The sequence below is a fragment of the Rattus norvegicus genome, chromosome 1 (genome assembly GCF_036323735.1).
Source record: "Rattus norvegicus strain BN/NHsdMcwi chromosome 1, GRCr8, whole genome shotgun sequence".
NCBI lineage: Eukaryota > Metazoa > Chordata > Mammalia > Rodentia > Muridae > Rattus > Rattus norvegicus.
The window spans coordinates 60736973-60756781 of record NC_086019.1 but is presented as its reverse complement, the minus strand read 5'-3'; the positions used below and the strand labels follow the sequence as shown (position 1 = coordinate 60756781).

At 47.2% G+C, this 19809-nt stretch overlaps 1 pseudogene; it reads right to left on the bottom strand.

Annotated features, from left to right (window-relative positions):
• Positions 1–2760: 2760 nt before the first annotated feature.
• LOC134485051 (sperm motility kinase Y-like) lies at positions 2761–14830 on the bottom strand (annotated as a pseudogene).
• Between the last annotated feature and the right edge of the window lie 4979 nt (positions 14831–19809).

Sequence of the window (19809 nt, the reverse complement as noted above, 5' to 3'; positions counted from 1 at the left end):
AATATTAGACCTTCCTGTCTTCCCAGTAACCCACCATACAAATCTTCCCTCCATCGCCCTTTCCTGAAATGGCAAAGCTCCTTTCGGGGTTTGAACCCCCTTGAATGCTTTTTAAAAGATTGTAAAACAGATCCCTGAGGAAAAAGTACACCTTTCATGCAGGTTTAAGCATCTGATTGTTTATTTCTTTACATTTCACAAGAGCAGACCCCTCAACCTAGACCTGGTTAGGAGCTAAATTGCAGGAGTGACAATGCCACAAACAGCATGCATCAGTGTATAGAAAAATCTTTTTATTCCTTCATAGACACAGGAACAGCTGGCTACTTGGCGGGTGAGCCATAAAGCAGTGTCAGGTCTGGTTATTCACCCATTCCCCAGTTTTTGTTACCTCCTCTGTGAGGAAGAAACATGCATGAAATTTTGCTAACATCTCTGGTGAGTCTCTGAAGTAGTAGAGCTTCCTCTTTTCTTTTCTCAGCCTCTTACCACTTCCAAGGAAGAACTTCAGGAAGAGTTTTACCTACTTGAGCTCCATTGAGTAGAGGCTGGCAAGGGTCTCTAGTGTGACAGTAATATGTGGATCCAGCGCTCCTCATTGGAATCTATGACATCCAGACAGGAGCACCTGAACCCTTCCTCCAAGTCAGTTACCCCTGCTTCCACTCTGACTAAGAGTGGTCCTGGCCATTGGGAAACCCCAGCAGAGGTGCTGGCCACCACTGTTACTGTCTCCCAGCCCATATGAACAGACCTCCCTCCACCACCTCCTCTACCACAGGTCCACTACACCAGATTTTGGCGGCATTTTAGTGGATTTGCCCCTCCCACCACCTTCTGCAAACAAGGCAGGATCCCAGTCTGTTCAGGTGGCTGCTGGCTAGCAAAAGAGAGTGAGGAGCAGCAGCGGTGGTCTGAGATATAGAAGGCCTGCCTGGACAAGGAAGCAGAGAGGAAGTACAGGGAGCAGGAGAGGAATGGGTGACAGATGCACTCTCATTCCCTGAACCTGCTTCCTTCTCTTCTTTGACCACACCGACCAAACCAGGAAAACCTTCCACACTGCAGAGGCCCCAAGAAACAGTCATTCTGGTGTTGTAGTCCCCGCAGCAGCCCCCCACTATTGAGCACAGGGATCTGCAGTTCATAACTATCAGTAAAGAGGAGTTGTCCTCTGGGGAGTCTGTCTCCAGACCCATGGAAACAAGATGCCAGGGAGAAGCTGGAGAAGCAACAGCAAATGCACCTTGTGGATATGCTAAGCAAGGAGATCCATGAGCTGCAAAACAAGGGGGACGGTAGTGCAGAGGAGAGTGACTGCCTGTGGAAGAATATGCTGGAGTGGCAGTTCCAGAAGAGACTTCAGACCATATTTCTTGTGTTTCTCCCAGGTTCATTTCAGAATACTGTTCAAGAAGCTCAACATTTGACATTTACATAGTAGAAATTTATAACAACAATGTTTTTGCCCTTCTGGCCTTAGACAGTTCTACAGTGCTGTCTATGGTTAAGTGCCAGGCAGTGAGAACCCAGGAGTGACATTCAGAGGTAGAAAGGATGACCTGCAGGTAAGGTGCTCCTGGGGCCCAGTGTCCTAAATGCAGGTCCACAACCTTACAGCTGCCCACTCCAGCTGTGCCGGGGATGGAGCCAGTGCTACCGACCTAGGAGGCATCTCAGGGAGTGTGCTTAGTATGTGCCCCATTGCTTCAGTGCATGACAAGGTTAATCTGCATGAGCAGCAAGGATTTTAGCCAGCTCGCGTTCTGTATCTGAGAAAGAACATGTCTTTAAGAACATCAATATGCTCACCTCTAGCACATATCAGCTTTATATGTCAACGATATCATAATAAAGCGGTTTAAAACATAAAAAGTTATAGGGTAGCTCAAGTCTAGGATGTACTGACCCTGAGTATTATATCTAATTACACACACATACCCACACACACACACACACACACACACACACACACAGAGAGAGAGAGAGAGAGAGAGAGAGAGAGAGAGAGAGAGAGCGCTAAAAAAAGTTGGAGAAATTAACAAATCTTAAAAATATATAAAATACTGTGTAATTATTAAAAGTCTGTATGAGAGTCAATGTTTTTCGCCTCGCATTGAGGAATTGGCTTAGAGAAATGAATTATCCCCCTCCAACCTCCAAAAATATACGCACACACACAATCAATGACATGTGTAATTGTACCAGGAAATACCCGTATTTTATAGAATGCCATAATGGAAAGTAAGAACCATCTTTTTCGTTAAGGGTTGCCAATATATTCTTTTTTCAAGGTGTGTGCAGCCGTGCCAGTCTTGTTCACCATGGGATGGAAGAGGTCCCTGACCTGTGAGCCTAGAGGTGACCAGGTGCTCCATTCTGAGACTGAGAGAGGCAGGATGCCCACTCAAGGGTCCATAGCAGGTAAGGTTTTCAAGCTATGTACAGTGCTGGAAAAGCCTACACAGGGCATACAGTTAGCAGTGATGTGTTTGCAGGGAGTCCAAGGAACCAGCTTTGTACTGATGCAGGTGGGCAAGCATTTATCATCCACCTTCCACTCTGACAGCAATAAGAGTATTGCTTAAGATTTATTTCATAGATTTGATCCCTGACCAAAATACCAAAAACTGCACCCTTAACGATGTAGCAAATAGAATAGTGGATACTAGGCCAAGAACCTTTGACTCTTCTAATACCATTGTGTATTTCCGAGCAAGGAAGGAGAGGTATCAATGGACAGCAGTCTGCTTTCCCCACGAGTGCTCTACCACTGAGTTAGTAGCCTGAGCCCTCCTCACCTTTAGAAAAAGGGTGTGACTAAGTTGTCCATGGTGACCTTGAACTCATGCTGTAGACCAGGCTAGCCTTGAACTTCTGATCCCCCTTCCTACTGAGTGTCTTGATTGTCTGGTATTACAGGCCCATTTCTCTACAGTTGACCAGCTTGCTTGCTTCCTCCTTTCTTTTCTTCTCCTTTTTATCTCTCTCTTTCTTTCATTCTTCCTTCCTTCCTTTCTCTCTCTCTCTCTTTCTCTCTCTCTCTCTCTCTCTCTGCCTTTCTTGATTTTTCGTTCTTTCTTTCGTTCGTTCTTTCATACTTTCCTTCCTTTCTTTCATTCTTTTCTTTCTTTCATTCTTTAACTTTCTTTTCTTCCTTCTTTCATTCCTTTGTTCCTTTCTTTTAAGATTCAATTATTTGAGTGGTCTATCTGCATGTACATCTGTGTGTCCAAAGAGGGCATCAGATCTGATTATAGTTAGTTAGTATCCATAATATGGTGACTGGAATCAAACTCAGGACCTTTGAAAGTGCAGCCAGGCTCTGAACCACTGAGCCTGCTCTCCAGCCCCAGCCCATTTTCTTAAACTTAGCACACTTGGTTCACATGAGAATTGTCTGTCCATGAGCAAGATAAGGTTAATCATAGCAAAGAGTGCTTATCCCTTGCCAGATCAACCTGGGGTCTCCTGTGACTTATGCTGTCCTTTTCCAGGCCTGTCACCAGTGCCTTGGCGTTTGTGGGACTCATCCACAGAGGCATGCAACTCAGAGAACTGCACCCCAACTTGGTGCACAGGAACTCTTTCAGGTGTCACTTGATTGTCACAGGTTTCTACTCGGTCAGCAAGGAAGGGAAGCCTAGCCCTGTGCCAGGTCAGTTCCCAGTACAGAAGTTCATTCATGGCAAACCCAAGTGATCATTGCAGTGAGCGTTGGCGGTCTAGAGCCCACATCAAGGAGGCCTTCCACACTTTGGAAGTGGAGAGGGAGGGAAGAAAACAAAAGTATGGTACACTCACACTTTGGAAGGACACACATCCATCCTAAGTGAAACACAAGTTCTGTTTTCCAGTTGACAAGTATATAACATGGCTCTTAAGGCTACACCCACATTGTAAAAGCCGGTGATGTCAATCACAGCAGGTAAGATGTCAGCCACCTGAGTCATGCAGAGTTTGACCACATGAGACTCACCCCAGGACTTAAATGCAGTGAGTTCAAGGACTCACATGCTATGCTGCGTGGGCTCCTCCTTATGCCACACCTTGACCCCATTGCACCCTGGGCCTCCACACCATAAGCCAGAGTGCAGATCCCTGGGCACAGTAGGACACACCTAGGCTAGTTTCCACTCCCATGGATGTTCTTGTGGCCTTGTCAGAGCACTGTGACCACATCCCACATCTGAACAGCAAGCTAATCAACAGGATGCTCTAGGAGTCCACCCGTTTGTCTTCTTCAGAGACCCCATAATAGAGGGGGCAGAAATCCAGGCTTTAGGGAGCTACCACAGCCATGATTGTTCATTTGTCCCAGCCACTCCACCTTTGTCCAAGTTACATCTCTGCCAGGCCCTGCCATGTTGTCTTCAACATGTTTGTGTGTCAGTGATACTTGTATGAACTATGCTACACGTTGGCCTAGAGGCTGGGCTTTCCTCTTGCATTTCCAGCAAGACTACAGAGTTCCCGGGGGAGACTCTCATGGCTCTTCATGTTCTGACAGCACAGTCTGCAGATGTCTCTAAGGTATTGGACATCAGACCCCACTGAGGAGTGAGAGGCTTTCAGTGGCTTATAGACCCAGGGCCTGGGCATGATGGCCTTTATTGTGTGTTTGATAGCATGTATGCTCTGCTCCAAGTGTAGACAGACACTCCCCATGCCTGTAGTCTGTGCTTGGAGTGTGGGTACACACTCTCCATGCAAACAGCTGTCTACGCACACACAGATGCCATTTTCATGATTTACACCTGTTATCTTTGATGTTTCTTTTAAAAGACAATCATATAAAGTTACTGTGATTTTGTGCTGGCTTTCTTTACCCAGCCCACAGATGAATATTGGAAGGAGACTCGAATCTGCGTGGGCTCCTCCTTATGCCCATACCCTGACCCCATTGCACACTTTTAGGCAGAGGCATGGCAGAGCGTGGCCTGTAATTGTCCTGTCCATTCCCTATGGATTGTGACCACAGTCTGCAGTTCTGCACAGCCTGGCATCCAAGGAAATTGGTATAGTTCCCTACAATGTCTCCACAGGCCCAGAGGAAGGACATAAATAGAATCTTTATGAGACCCAAGTGGCTTCTCAGGGTCAGCCAATGCTCTTGGCTCCTTCTTGTCTCTGAAGACACAGGGCACAGGTCCTGACCTGCATGCACCTGTAGCTGCTGCACACACTAAGGATGACTTGTGCTGGCCTCTGATGCTTCTGGGAGTCCTGAAAACCACAATCCCTGGACCAAGGGGACTAGTGAGGGACAAGTGAGCACAAGGCCCCTGCCTGCTCCCTGGAGACCAGAAGCCCCAGCAGGGTTCTCACTGCTGTGTTCCCCAAGATAATGACAAGCACCTGTTACAGCAGGTCATGCTCTGGTGGGAAAGGCAGACAGGCACATCCAAGGCTGTTCTGTGGCCATGCTGGGCCTGCCTGCTCTTCAGGGGCATACTCTGCCATGCCACTCAGCATATCCCAAGCTGTGTCTGGAGTGCTTTGGTCTCACAGGAATGCTGTGGTGATGGAGACACTGACAAACTAAGGACCAAGACCCTGTCAAGTACCCATCCACACATGACTCCTGCCAGGAATCAGCAGTATGGGCAACCACGTAAACATGGAGACATGGATTATTTCTTCCTTGGGAGCACTTGTGAACCACAGGGTCAGGTGACAAGCTCTAGACCAGGAAAGGATCAGGAGGAGCAGAGTGACCTCACCTGAACTTGAGGAATAGGGAACCCAGTAAGGGGAGTGACCACCCTTGGTTCACACAATTTAGGGACATATGTGGTGGGAAGAAGCTAAGTTGAGGCAACCTGGACACATCCCAAGATAGCAGGTGATTGGGGGGGGGGCGGTGTAGGCTTGCATGAAATGATGTGTTTGTGTGTGTGTGTGTGTGTGTGTGTGTGTGTGTGTGTGTGCCTGTGTATGTCTGTGAATGGGCCTATCCTGACACCAGACCTGACCGATGCCAGGCACCCACAGTTGGCACAGACCCCACTTTACACTAGGGTTTTTGTTCCCAAAGGTTTTCTAATGGAAGGTAATATGCGTCTTGTGCAGGGCTAGTTCACCAGATTTTCTACGAAAGATGAAATCTGATCTTTAGAGATTGGAGTCTGAGCTAGCCTTGTGGACCCTCCTCTTCCCACTGTTCCCAGTCTGTTTCGTGTCACAATGTCCAGGGAATAGAACCCTCAGTTCTGCCAGCACCTCTGTGTGAGGCATTGCATCAGCTGACATCCAGAATGGTTGTCCCAACTCCACATGTTCTGGCCGAGGTCAAGATGCACACAAGAAGGCCTAGATGAGGAGGTACTGCCCCACCCAGCCAGACAGACTTCATCTACTCTAACAGATGTTAGGAGGAGGTGCAGATATGACTCACAAAAATGCATCCACTATTGGGCTCAACTACCAAGAACCTGTGAGCAGCAGTGACATTCAAGTCTCCTCTCATCCAAGTAGAGGGACATCAAATACTTCTTTGGAGCCTGGGCAGTAAAGAAATCTTGAGGGCTCCATGAGTAGATAACATACCATGAACCATATCAGAGCCCATGGACTGTACCTGCTTGATGACCCTGGACCTCCTTGGCTAAGGTGAGGAGAGGAGACCCCAAACAGCCCTATACCAGTGACTCAGAAACACTGTCAGACAGGATGGACCAGCCTCCACAACCTGAGATGTGCAGTAAGGGTTCTTTTCCATTCCGTACAAAGATGTCTGGTTTGCAGAGTCTCAAATGGATCTGAGACATACTGCAAGGGAGGCTTTGTGTTGGGTGCAGTAGTTAAAACCAGGACATGAGAAGGGTAACTGCAGAGCTGTGATCTCGGAAATTCTGCAGTACCCAGTTTGGATTATTGGAGCCTAGGCAGGCTTTGCAGTCATAGACCTCCCTCTACTGCCCATGTCCCTTCATGACACCTTCTCTAGCAGATAAGACCAGAGTCCAGGCTGCTTCAGGGCTAACAAGACACTTGTTTCTCTCATACACTTACGCTCCTGAGAATCCTAGTAGCTTACAACCAGAAACAGGAAAAATAGAGCCCATCCAAAGCCCTATGATTAAGTCAGAGCTAGTCCCATCTCCTACAAGTGGGCAGGGAAAGGCGACTGATGTGGTGGGCAGAAGTGGTAAGGGCCAACAACTGACTTGCTTGGAAAAAGCTGGAGACTGGTCATGCTGGAATGATCTCAAGCAACCTTCAAGGCTGGCTGGCACAGAAAGGGCTGCTGGATATCTCTTGCCCAGACCACAATGTCCTCCAGGGTTCTGTCTTCACCAGGCCAGTATAGGAAGAGGTAGCACCTGAACTTCATGCCATTGAGAGAGCTAACCTCTTGAGGAACCAGCTGGTCCACCAGTGTGCAGTCTCAGGTTTCGCTGGGTGAGAGAGTCATGAGCTGTCTGTATGATTGAGTAGACACTTGTTGTCCAGGCTGAGGACATACTGGGCACCTCTGCGGTTGTTCTCTGCCTCTTCAACCTACAGGGAGATAGAAAACATGGAGGTAGTCCGCACCCTGACTTTTGGCACTTTCTATGCTCCTACAATCCCAGGACTGAACGTCTACATAGACCATCTAATTCTGGCAGAGTCGATCTGTCCTGGGCCAGATAAGCCATCCTGTTGGTTGCTCTGTCTTAGCTTTCATGACACACTGCCCTCTATTTTACCTCAGGCTGTCTCCTCCAAGCATCCCAGCATGCATCAGCTCCATATCCTGCCCAAAATACCTTAGGGTCCCTGATAATTCCAGATACTTTAATGTTCTCCCAGGCTGCACTGTGGGCTCTTGTGTGCCTCAATTCATCCTAGAAGTTCTTGGGAGCCTCCATGCCATGGCATAGGATATCTTTGTGTCCACACTGAGCCGAGTGATTCCATCCAGTATAGGATTCTCTCCCTATTGTTGAATTTTGGCACTTATATCTTTAGGAATGACTGCATATGGTCAACACACACTACCCTGGAAGACCCGAGAGTTCAAGGACGGCCAACTTTCACTTAAGCAAACTTGTCCACAGACTGCGTGGGTCCCATCAGCTGAGAGTAGCCTCCACATTGCAGTGATGTGCAAACTTCTGCCTTTCAGCCATGATGGACTTTAGGATCTAACCTGAGGACCCTACACAAGGCACAGGTAGGTGATGTGTAAATGAGGCATGTTACTGGGTCAGGTCTTCAGTGCAGTGTCTTAAGCTGTCAGGCTTTTGGGAGGGCATATGCTTCTCTATTAAATGAGCTGGCTCCTCTGAAGGCCTCAACTCTGCTGTGTCTGCCGCTCATGCTCCCTCCTCCAAGAATCTAACTGTCCCTAGCTCTCTGTGACTGGCTGGTCAGTCAGCCTTCATGCCACTCCACAGCCACTCTACAACACAGAGCCCACACTGTCCTCTGCAGAAGTTTCACAGGGCTGCTGCTTTAGTCTCTCTGTTGCGCTATGGGGGTCCAAAGTCAAGTTTCTTAGGTCCCTAGGTGTCCCTGAAAAGGCTTTAGAACAAGGTAGAGGTGAAGAAATCAGGAAATAAACTCCTGCAGTACTTCATGACTACCACTGGAGGGCTCTACACCTTTCTGGTCCTAGTGTGCCACTCAGCAAGCCCTCTCACTCACTCTAAGGTTCTGAGCCTGATGGAGAGGACTCCTGCTAAACCCAGTGTTCCCAAGAAACTGGCTGTACCGGCAGGGCTAACTGTAGAGGATTCTCCACGACCCTGAGAACACAATTTGGAAATCTCAGGTAGGCAGGGTGTGTGGGGGAGCAACCAGGGCTGGATGGAGACCTTACCCAGAATTTGACCTCCAGCCCTGCATTCTGATTAGCATGAACTACACTCCTGTGAAGGTCTCTGGGTGGTTCCCGAAATTAGGTGGAGGAAGAGGAGGAGAAGGAGGAGGAGGAGGAGGAGGAGGAGAAGGAGAAGGAGGAAGAAGAAGAGGAGGAGAAGAAGGAGGGGGAGGAGGAGGAGGAAGAGGAAAAAACAAGTAAGCAAGGACAAGACAGGCACATGGCCCGTACTCACTGCAGTGGCCCATCGTATCCTAGGTATTTTCCTGCCCTAACTGTGAAGCAGGAACCAAACACCACTCCTCATGGGACTGTCTGAGATGAGGCCAGCTGTGGGTCTGAACTGTCAGCAAGGACAGGAGCTGTCTGTGCCATACATCGAAGCATAGTGTCCCACATAAGCCCATCTCACAAATGATGCCATCTCCTCCCCAGAGTGGCTCAAGTAAGGGTTAGGAGTGCCTCATGAATGCCAAGCTCTCCCCTATTCCTGCAGACCCATGAATGGTGCATTCTCAGGGCCCATCTATCCTGAGCCCAGGGAGCAGCCAGAGGGCATATTCATGCGATTTCATACTCAGATCAATCTGCTATCCTGTACCCCATGAGTCGGGACTGAAACTCAGTGCTCAAGACCACTTGTTTTTTTCTGGACAAGACTTTCAGAATGTGGTCACACACAGTGTTAATGACACATTGCATGCCCATGACTGGCATTCATTGTAGCCCTGAGCACCCAGGGATTCAGATCAGCATTGGCCAGATCAGACTCTTTGCTACCTGGTCCTATAGCTCACCTCCACTGTAGTTCCATGTGTCCTGACTGCTGCAGCTGCACCAGAAGCTATCAGATGTCTTCCCACAGAATCGTACTGTAATGTGGGCTCATCCACAGACATCTCACACTCACCCTGCTGGGAGTTAGGTTGGATACCACCTGTGTGAGAGCTGCCTTGCCTTGTGGAGCAGAGAGATAAGCGGTGGAGGAGATGTTGTCTGTTGCTCTTATTGTCCTCAGTGCCCAGGGCTTCCCTGTGGTTTGGGTTCAGATCCAGCTCCAGTGAATCACTGATTAAATTCAGCCCATAGAAGCTGCAAACACCATGGGGCACAGGGTAGACCAGGAATGAGGGGCAACCAAGCAATCCAGGACCCTGTGTGGACCAGGGAAGCCAATAATCCAGGTCACCTCTCAGGCAGGATGCAAGGCCAGGAGCTCTGTGTGCCCAGACAGAGGTAGATGGGACCCTGACTCCCACAAAATGCTCCTTCAGAACTATTACATCATCAGCTTTGAGAAAGTCGTCCTCATTAAGGACTTTCCGCACAGCTTGCACTGCCATCTAATTCTGTCTTCCAGGGGTGATCCTCTTCAGGAATATTGACATGTCTTCTATGAATGGTTAATATTCTGATAATTTGTTTCATAAACATTGCTCAGCATAGTATCTGTCTCCAAAAGAAGTCATTCAGCAATTATCCCAGGACAGGGAAGCAAAGTCCTCCTCCTCTTCCTCCTCCTCCTACCCCTCCTCCTCCTTCTCCTCCTCCTTCTTCTCCTCCTATTCCACTTCTCCTATTCCTTCTCCTCCAGATTTTTCTCCTCCTCCTCCTGCTCTGCCTCCTCCTCCTGCTCTGCCTACTCCTCCTCCTCCTCCTCTTCCTCCTCTTCCTCCTTCTGCTACTGCTAATGCTGCTGGTGCTATTGCTGTTACTCCTGTTGGTGCTGTAGCTTCTTCTGGTGTCTTTTCATTGGCCATGTGTCTGAAATCACCACCTGTTTACACACAGGATATGACAGAATTTCAAGATGGCACTGTGAAAGAAAAAAAGAATTTATTCTAAGCAAAAAAAAATATGAGGTAGAATACTTAGATTACCGTTTGCAGCTTTGATTGCTTTATTATTTTATTACTTCTTCTCTTCTACTTCTCAGTTAAGATTTATGAAAGAAATCATTTAGAAATGTTACCAATCAGTAGGCCTTAGGAACAAAAAAAAATCAGTATGCAAAAAACTATGCATGCATCCAGGATTCTGACCATCAACAATAACCCACAAACTAGGTTGTTGATACTTATTCAATGACAAACCTTGTTATTAATTTTAAGGCTTAATGGAATGGGACGTCACATTTGAAAAGATAAGACTCTGTTCTGCAGCACTTGGAATTGATGACCACATGTGCTAGGACCAGTAGCCCATGGAAGAGTCCAAGATCCCATGAACCTCTAGTCCTCACCCTGTGGGAGCTATTGGCCTAAGGGGGAGCTGGAGTCCATCTGAAGGGATGGGTCAACAAGACAACTCTTTAGAGTGGGGAACTCATCATTCATATTGGGTCCCTGCTGGGAAGAGGAGAAATCAAGAAGAGGCAGGAGGCTTGGTGTTGGGGAAACCTCATAAAGAACTTAGAGAAGATACAAGGTAAGAATTGTGGGGAAAATGGAAACCAGAGACAGAGGAAGGAGGAGCATAGAGCAAACTGGAAAGGACAAAGCACAAAGATACCTGGGCTATGCCTGCTGCTTGTTCTCTGGACTCTCCCTGTGGCTCATTTCTCGGGTGAGATGCTGTTCTGCACCAGGCGAGGTTTCTTTCTCCTTGGCAAGCAGCAACAAAGATTAATCAGGGCATTTGCTATATTCATGGTCCACACCTTAAAACCTCTGTGCCGGACCCTGCTGGAGATGGGCTTATCCTCTAATGGGGCTCTGTGGGAGAGTAGATTATCTTCTTTTATTTCCTTGTTGCTACTCTTCTCACTGAAGATGCTTGTTGTTTGAATGCATGGGACACTCATGGCACATTTGTGAAAGTGGTAGTGCCCTGAGAGGACCAGGCACTGTTGACCTTCTTCCTCCTTTTGGATGAGCCTTCTGGCCATACTGATATACTTGACTGTGGGAGAATGACACCTGCAAGGTGCCAAGGACTGGCAGGCTTCCACTCCTCTTTCTTTGTAATCTAAAAGCACCTGCAGGATCAAGGCTAGGAAATGGGGCTGCAATGGGACGCACTTGCTGTGCCTGGGCTGTACAGCCATACCCCGGGAGGGCCTGCTGTTGTAGGAAGTAATAAGTTGCAATTTCCTCATTATATTTTCTTTTTATTAGGGAGTATTTTATTACAGAGGTTTGAAATCCCATGCATTTCATCGCACCCAAAATTTCAGGGTCTGGCCTGAGGGGAAGCAGTTCTTCACAACGACCTGTGAACCCCTTCCCGTGTTCTTTGAACCAGGCATGTTTCACCACCTCACTGGCTGTTGGTCTATACATTGGATTTACTGTTAGTAATTGAGTAAGGAGGTTCTCCAGTTCTTCTGAAACCCCACAGGGGGCAGGATACACCCCTGCAACAACTTGTATTTGTAATTCTTGGATGATCACTGAATCAAATGGAAGCTTTCCCACTACCATATAATACAAGACCACTCCTATTGTCCACATGTCATTCTTCATCCCGTCATACAGAAGTCCAAGGAAGAGTTCCGGGGAACCAAAAGAGTACGCACCGCAGTGCTGGTTTAGCATATGTCCAGGTTGTGTTTCGGTGCTAAGCTGAAAGTCGATGACTTTGACCTTTTTGTTTTTATTGATCATTATATTGTCCACTTTCAGGTCTCGGTGAACAATCCCCTTTCCATGGCAGTAGCTCACTGCTGACAATATCTGTTCAAATATTTGCTGGGCCTCATCCTCCTCTATGTGCCCTGACTCTCTGATGTACTGGTAGAGTTGTTGGCCTTCCACCAGCTCCATTATGAGGTATATTCTAGTTTTGTTTTCAATGACTTGTAAGAGAGAAACAATGTTGGGGTGGTTGATCTTTCTCATTATGTTTGCTTCTGTCATGGCTGGCTGGAACCACTGCTTGTTCTTTCGGAGAACTTTGACCGCCACTGGGGTTCCTGTGAGCTGGTGGTGGGCCAGGAGGACCTTGGCATGGCTTCCTTTTCCAATAGTCTTCAGTACTTTATATTGGGAATGAAAGGTTCCCTCCTGAGAGATACTGGGATCGGGCCTAGGAGGGGGTAACTCCTTCTCAATCTCTGTAGGCATTTTATCAGTACTAATGCTACCTAAAAGTAACAAAAAAAATGGAATCAAATAATGAAAAAGATGGAGCAATTCAGGAACTAAAATTACACATGTGGAACCTAAAAGAAACAAACGAAACAAAAAGAAAAAAAATAAAAACAAAGAAAAGACTAGACTAGAAAAATAGAATAAAATTATGAAAAGGGGGAAAATATGAAGAATCATAAGTAAAAGCCACCCAAATAACCAACCCCAAAAGAGAAAGCCAAGAGCACACACATACTAAATGCAATGATGAAAATAAAAATCGTCACACTACAATAGGATTGGGCAGCCAAAGCTGATCAATACTGTGAATGGGTGTAGTTTGAAGAAAAGGGTCAGATGAAAGAAACGGGAGGAGAAACAATTAGTATAAGACAAAACAAAGAAATGTAAAAAGCCAACACTTAAGGGAAACTCCATTGAAATTCAGGACCTAGTGATCCACAAAACTCCACAACTCTCCAGAGCAAAATACTGAATATTAAAATTAAACAACCACAAGGAATAAGGCAGTTAAATATCAGTGAACAGTAAACCTTAAACAAAGGCTGAAGAGTCAAAATGTCACAAAGGGCAAATTTGTATCAAGACTAAGCCAATGATTGCTTGTACTCAATAAATAGAGAAACAGGAATAATGTAAAAGGATGAAACCGCAGGACATTGAAAATGGAGATAGAGTGAATCATCCGACTGCACAAATGTATATAATCAAAGCAGTAATATAGCATGTGAGAACATAAAAACCACCACCAAAAAATGAAACCAGCAATCCATAATGAAGAAAGATAGAAAGAAAGAAAAATCAAAACCACAATAAGGAAATAGCCAGTGGTCTTGAGAATATATGGCCTAATTCTATCTCTTAAACACAGAAAAAAAAAATCAAACCATAAATGAGCAGGCAGCCGTCTACGTAGGCCTTTAATCTGATATTATGGGGTTGGCATATCAAAATCCTGGGAGCCACTGGTCAGCCAACACAGGTACTTGGGCAGCTCCAGGCCAGTGAGAGAGCCTGTCTTGAAAATGAGGTTGATGACCTACCTTAGGAACAGGAGCCCGGGCTGACTTCTGGCCTCTACACTCGCTTGCACTGAGGTGAAGGTAATATAGATACAAGAAGGGGCAAAAGGGGATGGGAACGTGTGTACACACACACACACACACACACACACACACACACACATAGGCACACACAGAAGCACACACAGAAATACACAAAAGTGTACTTATACTCACACAGACAAACTCTTACAAACACCCAGATTCACACAAAACCCAATCACATATGAACAGGTACACACATACTTACACACAAGCACACCAATAAAAACGCACATCACAGACACACACAAACATACACACAGGGACACACACATGCACAAGAAAACGTACACACATACAAACACATACACACAAACCTGTAAACTCACACAATCCTACATATACTGACAAACACGGGCGAAAGTGTACACACAGTCACACACAAGCAAATCTGTCAACACACATCATCCTACACACATAGACACATACACATATACACAGTACAGTAAAATCCGATACAACCACACACAGCTCACTAGATAAAACCAAGTCGCAGAGGGCTCCACTCCACACCTCCTCTCAAAGCACTCAAAGAAATCCAGGCCTGGCTACAGCTTAACATCTGTTGGCTGGACCTCCTCACAGTCGCTCCTCATGAGGTCACAATAGGACCTGTCATGACATGGTTGGGAAGGGCTTCAAGGCTCTGGCTTCTGTGGGCTATGGAGAGACTAGGCTTTTAGAAATCAAAGCCTGTAAGATGTTTACCTCTCCTCAGTTCTCTGTTTTGAATATTTGCTGTGCCCCCTGCTTTAAAGTCCTCATGTCTATGCTCGCTGTGTCAATTTTTCTTTGAATTCTGAATGATTAGCCTCAAACTGACGGTACAGATTTTAAAAAATGAAAAAAGACAAAGCTGTGTTTCTAAACTGACCCATCAAGATGACACTGTTCTCATAAATCCTCAGAAAGGCTCTAGGTTATCATCAAACACCTGAGACAAAGCTGCAGGGATAGGCAGAGCACTTGCCTCCCAAGGGTGAGGACTTGAGTTTGAATCCCCAAAACCCCCATCAATGTTGGATGCATCAGCAAAGCCCACAAGCTCAGCATCTGTGCAGTGGGGAGGGGTTGGGGCTTGAAGACAGGTGGTCTGACATGCAGGCGTGAGGACCTGACCAGAGGATGGCCCCTGACAGGACATGGGGTAGTGGTAGCATGGACACCTAGGCACATAAGGGGGTATGCATACACATGCAGACACTTCCTCTCACACAGAGGTTGGCATGATGTATAGAAAACCAAGTCCATCCTGAGTGTAGGGCTCACTTTAAATATTAAGGTCCAGTGATGGAACAGGCGTGTATGAGGACAAGGAGCTCTGTGCAACTTGGGACCAGAAGGAACAGAGTGGCTGTGCTGACACAGTTGAAATAAATTCTCAATCACAGTCTGTGAGAGCCAGGTCACAGGACCCAGGCAGCTGTGTTATTTGTGAGCAGCCAGTGCAGCCAGAAGCTAACTATTGAGCACTGACTGGCCCAAGCCCAGAAAGGGTCTGTTTTTCAGAGTGCTGGGGGCAGAGCAGTGTGTAGCGCTTTCCTTCTGAAGACTCTTCTGGGGTTTTGAATCCCCTGGAGAGGACCCTCATGGCTGCAGACACTAAGCCTGGGAGGAAAGATCCTCATCTGTGGAGTTCATTGAAAGGCCTGAGAGCAGAAAAGGAAAGAAACAGGAAAATGTGCCACCTCTGCTCACTGTGGTTCAGCTTCTGCCTTTGCAGCTGAGCTCAGGTGCCCTGGAGTCCTCCCTAGCCTGAGTCAGTGATCTCAAGTTCAAGTCCCTACTTCCTGGTTTGTAGTATCAAACACAGCACAGTTTCAGGCAAGAAAAGCTGTGAACACCATCTAGACATTGCTGTCTACATTTGGGGGGACTGTTGAGCCCCAAAGGGAGCAAGGGCTACAAGGTCAGGTATTACAATAATGGCCAAGGTTGGAATCCAAGTCCCAATCTCCCTTTGCTCTGGGCAGAGGGTAGGCCTGGCAATTGGTTCTTGCTGTGTACATGGGGAGAATCAAAGGGACTTATGGGATCGTTGGCACAGACCGGCCCAAGCATGGCTTAGGGAGCCTCACACCAACTCAATATTTGATGTGTTCCCAGCTTTGTCTACCACCCTCAGCTTTGTGCCATTTTCCCTGCCTCGTGCAAGGGACTCTAAATATCTTCCTATAGAAGGCGATCAAGGAGGAGTTGCACAAGGAGAGGTGGCGCTCTGTGGGGAGGTTCACATGGGCTAACATATTAGAGGGCCACAGTCCCAGGACTGATACTGGGTGGACACTCTCCTCTGACATCCAACACAGAGATCTTTGACAGAGATCAAGAGAAGGCTTCTCTGAACAGCTGTGCAGAGCCCCTCCGATTCATGGACTTAGGACTGACACCCATAGGATGCTTTTGAGGAGCCGATTATGATTCAAGGGCTCATCTGCCTGGGTCCATGTGCCTCTAGAGATGAGCCCAGGACTTGGCTGTGGATGGTTATGGGGTCAGATCAGAGGATGGGAGGGGGCTTGTCCTTGGCTCCTGGGAGTAGTGCAATTTTTCTTTCCGTGCTCCTGCTTTTTTTGATTTTCTTTCCCTTGGCATAAGGAGGGACTGGAAGAAGTCTGTCTTTGGGGAGTGAGGCTGTCTGGGAAACTGCTCGCTATTCTACATTATCATGCAGCTGGGGGCTTGGGGTTGTTGGCAGGATAACCTCTGCACCATTCCAGTCTGCTTCTCTCCACTTTATCCATGCATCCCTGTCCCAGGGCTGGGAGACCTGGATACAAAAGTCCCACCTGTAGCTTCCAGTCCAGGGATGGAGTCCCTCAGTGAATGGATTCCAGATGGTTCTGTGTAAAGCAGCATCGAACAGGGTAGTTACTGAACATGTAGGTACATGGAGGAGGATACTGCACTGCACCCACCCACATTTCATATAAAACCAATCCTCATGCTCAGGTACTAATTGGTTCTATTTACACCTTTCACCATTTTTGCTACTCACTGTACTGTGAAGGGTGAATTTTTATTGTTTCACTTCTGCAAAGAGACAGAGTTTAGCATTGGAGACTCCCTATAGCCTGACTGGAAGGGAGGCCTTAACACCCATGTGTCCTTCTAGGAAAAAGCTCTTTCATAGGATGCCTCCCTGAGTCCCAGGATGTGTGGAGGGCTCTGGGCCCTATCCAGGGTTGACCTCAATATATTAACTGGAGCAGAGGCTTCTCTCTGATAGAACAGTACCACCCTCCTGCAAGATGTCTATGATGGTTTGTATATGCTTAGCTCAGGGAGTGGCAATATTAGGAGGCGTGGTCTTGTTAAAGTAGGTGTGTCACTGTGGGCATGGGATTTAAAACCCTTTTCCTATCCACATGCAAGCCAATCTTCCCCAAGCAGCCTTCAGATGAATATGTAGACCTCTCACTTACTCTGGCACCATGACTGCCTGGATGCTGCCATGCTCCCAGCTTGATGATACTGGACTGAGTCTCTGAACCTGCAATCCTGTGTCCATTAATGTTGTCCTCATAAGAGCTGCATTGGTCATGGTGTGTCTGTTCTCAGCAGTAAACCCCTAACTGAGACAATGTCGATGTTCCCTGCTTCAGCTTCCTGGCTATAGAAGCTTCACACATGAGCGGCATTCTCTTGGGATATGGGCCTAATAGGCTCTAGGCTGTCTGCTTGATCTGAGAGTGCTAGGACATCCTGCTCCTATGGGCATTGTTACTGTACCCATGCAATACTGTGAAAACATCAGCAGGCTCCTGCTTTCTTACCCCCCTGAACACAATTCTGCCTTTTCCAGGATTGGATCCAACAGCTCTCAGAACCTCCTCAGGAACTATGTGTTTCCCAAGGATTACCTGCACTTGCTTACACACCCCTATCCTGTGTTCTGAAAACTTTTCAAAGCCCATTCTTCTGAGACTGGTGAGTTCAGGACAGTAGTCCCAAGTGTCTTGTCCTACGCTGACAGTTCATTCTCATGAGGCATGACCTGCCCTTGACAGAGGATTTTTCCAAGGGGCATTGGATGTGCAGGAGAATTGTGTGTGCTGACTCCTGTCAGACCAGCACAGGATAGCATCAAGGCCCCATTTGCTCTTGATTTTGGAACTCATGGTCTTGGCACTGTCTTGTTGGTATTTAGGTCCCTGTCAGTCCTTAATTGAATTTTAGCATGGGAACCCAGGGCAGTTGTCTACAAAGATATTCCTAGTATGGACCACATCTTCACCGTGCCATACGTAAAGCACAACAAAACACCAGGCAGGCAGAGAATCCTCAGGGGCTGGAACTGGCATGTTCAAACACTCTGGCTTGACCTTGGCCAGCAGAGATTCAGAGAACAGCTTCTATGTAGGAAGATCTCCTTCCTCCTCTCAGAGTTTAGGACATCTAGAGGTAGGCTAAGGTGCTGGCACACATGTGAGCAGGGTCAGCACTCTGGGCTTGTTCAGTGTCAAAGCCTCCCTGCCACCCCTGTATCACAGTCACAGCAGCCCATCTCATGAGAATTCTAGGGGTGCTGATATCCTGGATGAATAATCCATGTTCTGCTGCTAGTTTCTTTGCTTCCACATGGACAACTGAGAGAAGGGATTGATTAAATGTAGGTGAGGAAGCCCTGCAAATATCTACTTGGTGTTACCAAAGACAATGGGTTCTGACTGGCAAGATCTTTGAATTAGATTTTGAAAAATGCCACCTCGGGACAGTTAGTAGGTACTCTCAGGAAAGTGCAGCATGGTGGGCACAATGGGACAGGATCCCTGAGGCTGGTGCAGTGGGACAGGGTCGTTGGGGCAGGTAAAACTGAGTAGGAACCCTGAGCCAGGAACAACAGGGCAGGGACCCTGGTTCAGTTACAACAGAGCAGGGATCCTGGGGGAGATGCAATGGGGCAGGAGTCCTGGGGAAGGGATCTTGTAGTAGTGGCCCTGTGGCATGTGCAACTGACAGGGACCCTGGGGCAGGTGCACTGTGACGTGCACCCAAGCTGGAATGTTCAGACAGGTGTGTGTTTGCTTCATGCAGCTGCTGTCTGAAGTAGAGGACACTGGCAACTGCCCCAGAGGGGATTTCGGGAAGTCCTTCCAAGAATCCTTCAGCTCCTAACTGAGAAGCTATACATTCCACAGATGGGCCTTTATTTAGAGGAGCAGATTCTAAGGGGGCTCCCTTCAATGAACAGCCAAAGAAAGCAGAAATGTAGAACAAGCAATTGCAGCAGCCATGTCCAAGGTGTTTAGCTCAGAAAAGTAGGACTGGAAGAAACTGATTAAGTCAAATCACTTATCTGTCTATCCATCCATCCATCCATCCATCCATCCATTTCCCTGAGGGAAGTCAGCTTTTCTTTCTGAGAAGGTCAAAGCAGCGCTCCCTTGTGGTGACAATGAGGATTGCAGGCAGTGAGATAAGTGGGTATTTATTTATTTATTTATTTATTTATTTATTTATTTATTTATTTATGTATGTATGTATGTATGTATTTACTTATTGCATGATCTGTGATAGACTGCCACTTGTGTCCAGTCCCCATCTGCATCACCTGTACAACAAACCCAGTCTCAGTGTGACACAGAAGAGGCCTAACTGGAAAGTATGTCCTCTCTCTAAGGGACACTGTACGATAACATACTCTGGACTGCAGGTCAGACAAGGCCTGTGTTTAGGAGACTTGTGGACAGATGAATGTCTGTGAGTCTTGACTTAGACTCTGTGGAGGGCTCAGGTCACCTGAATGTCCTGAAGCTTCCCACTGTGATTTATTTCCCTCCTACAGAGCCAGACACCTGAGCAA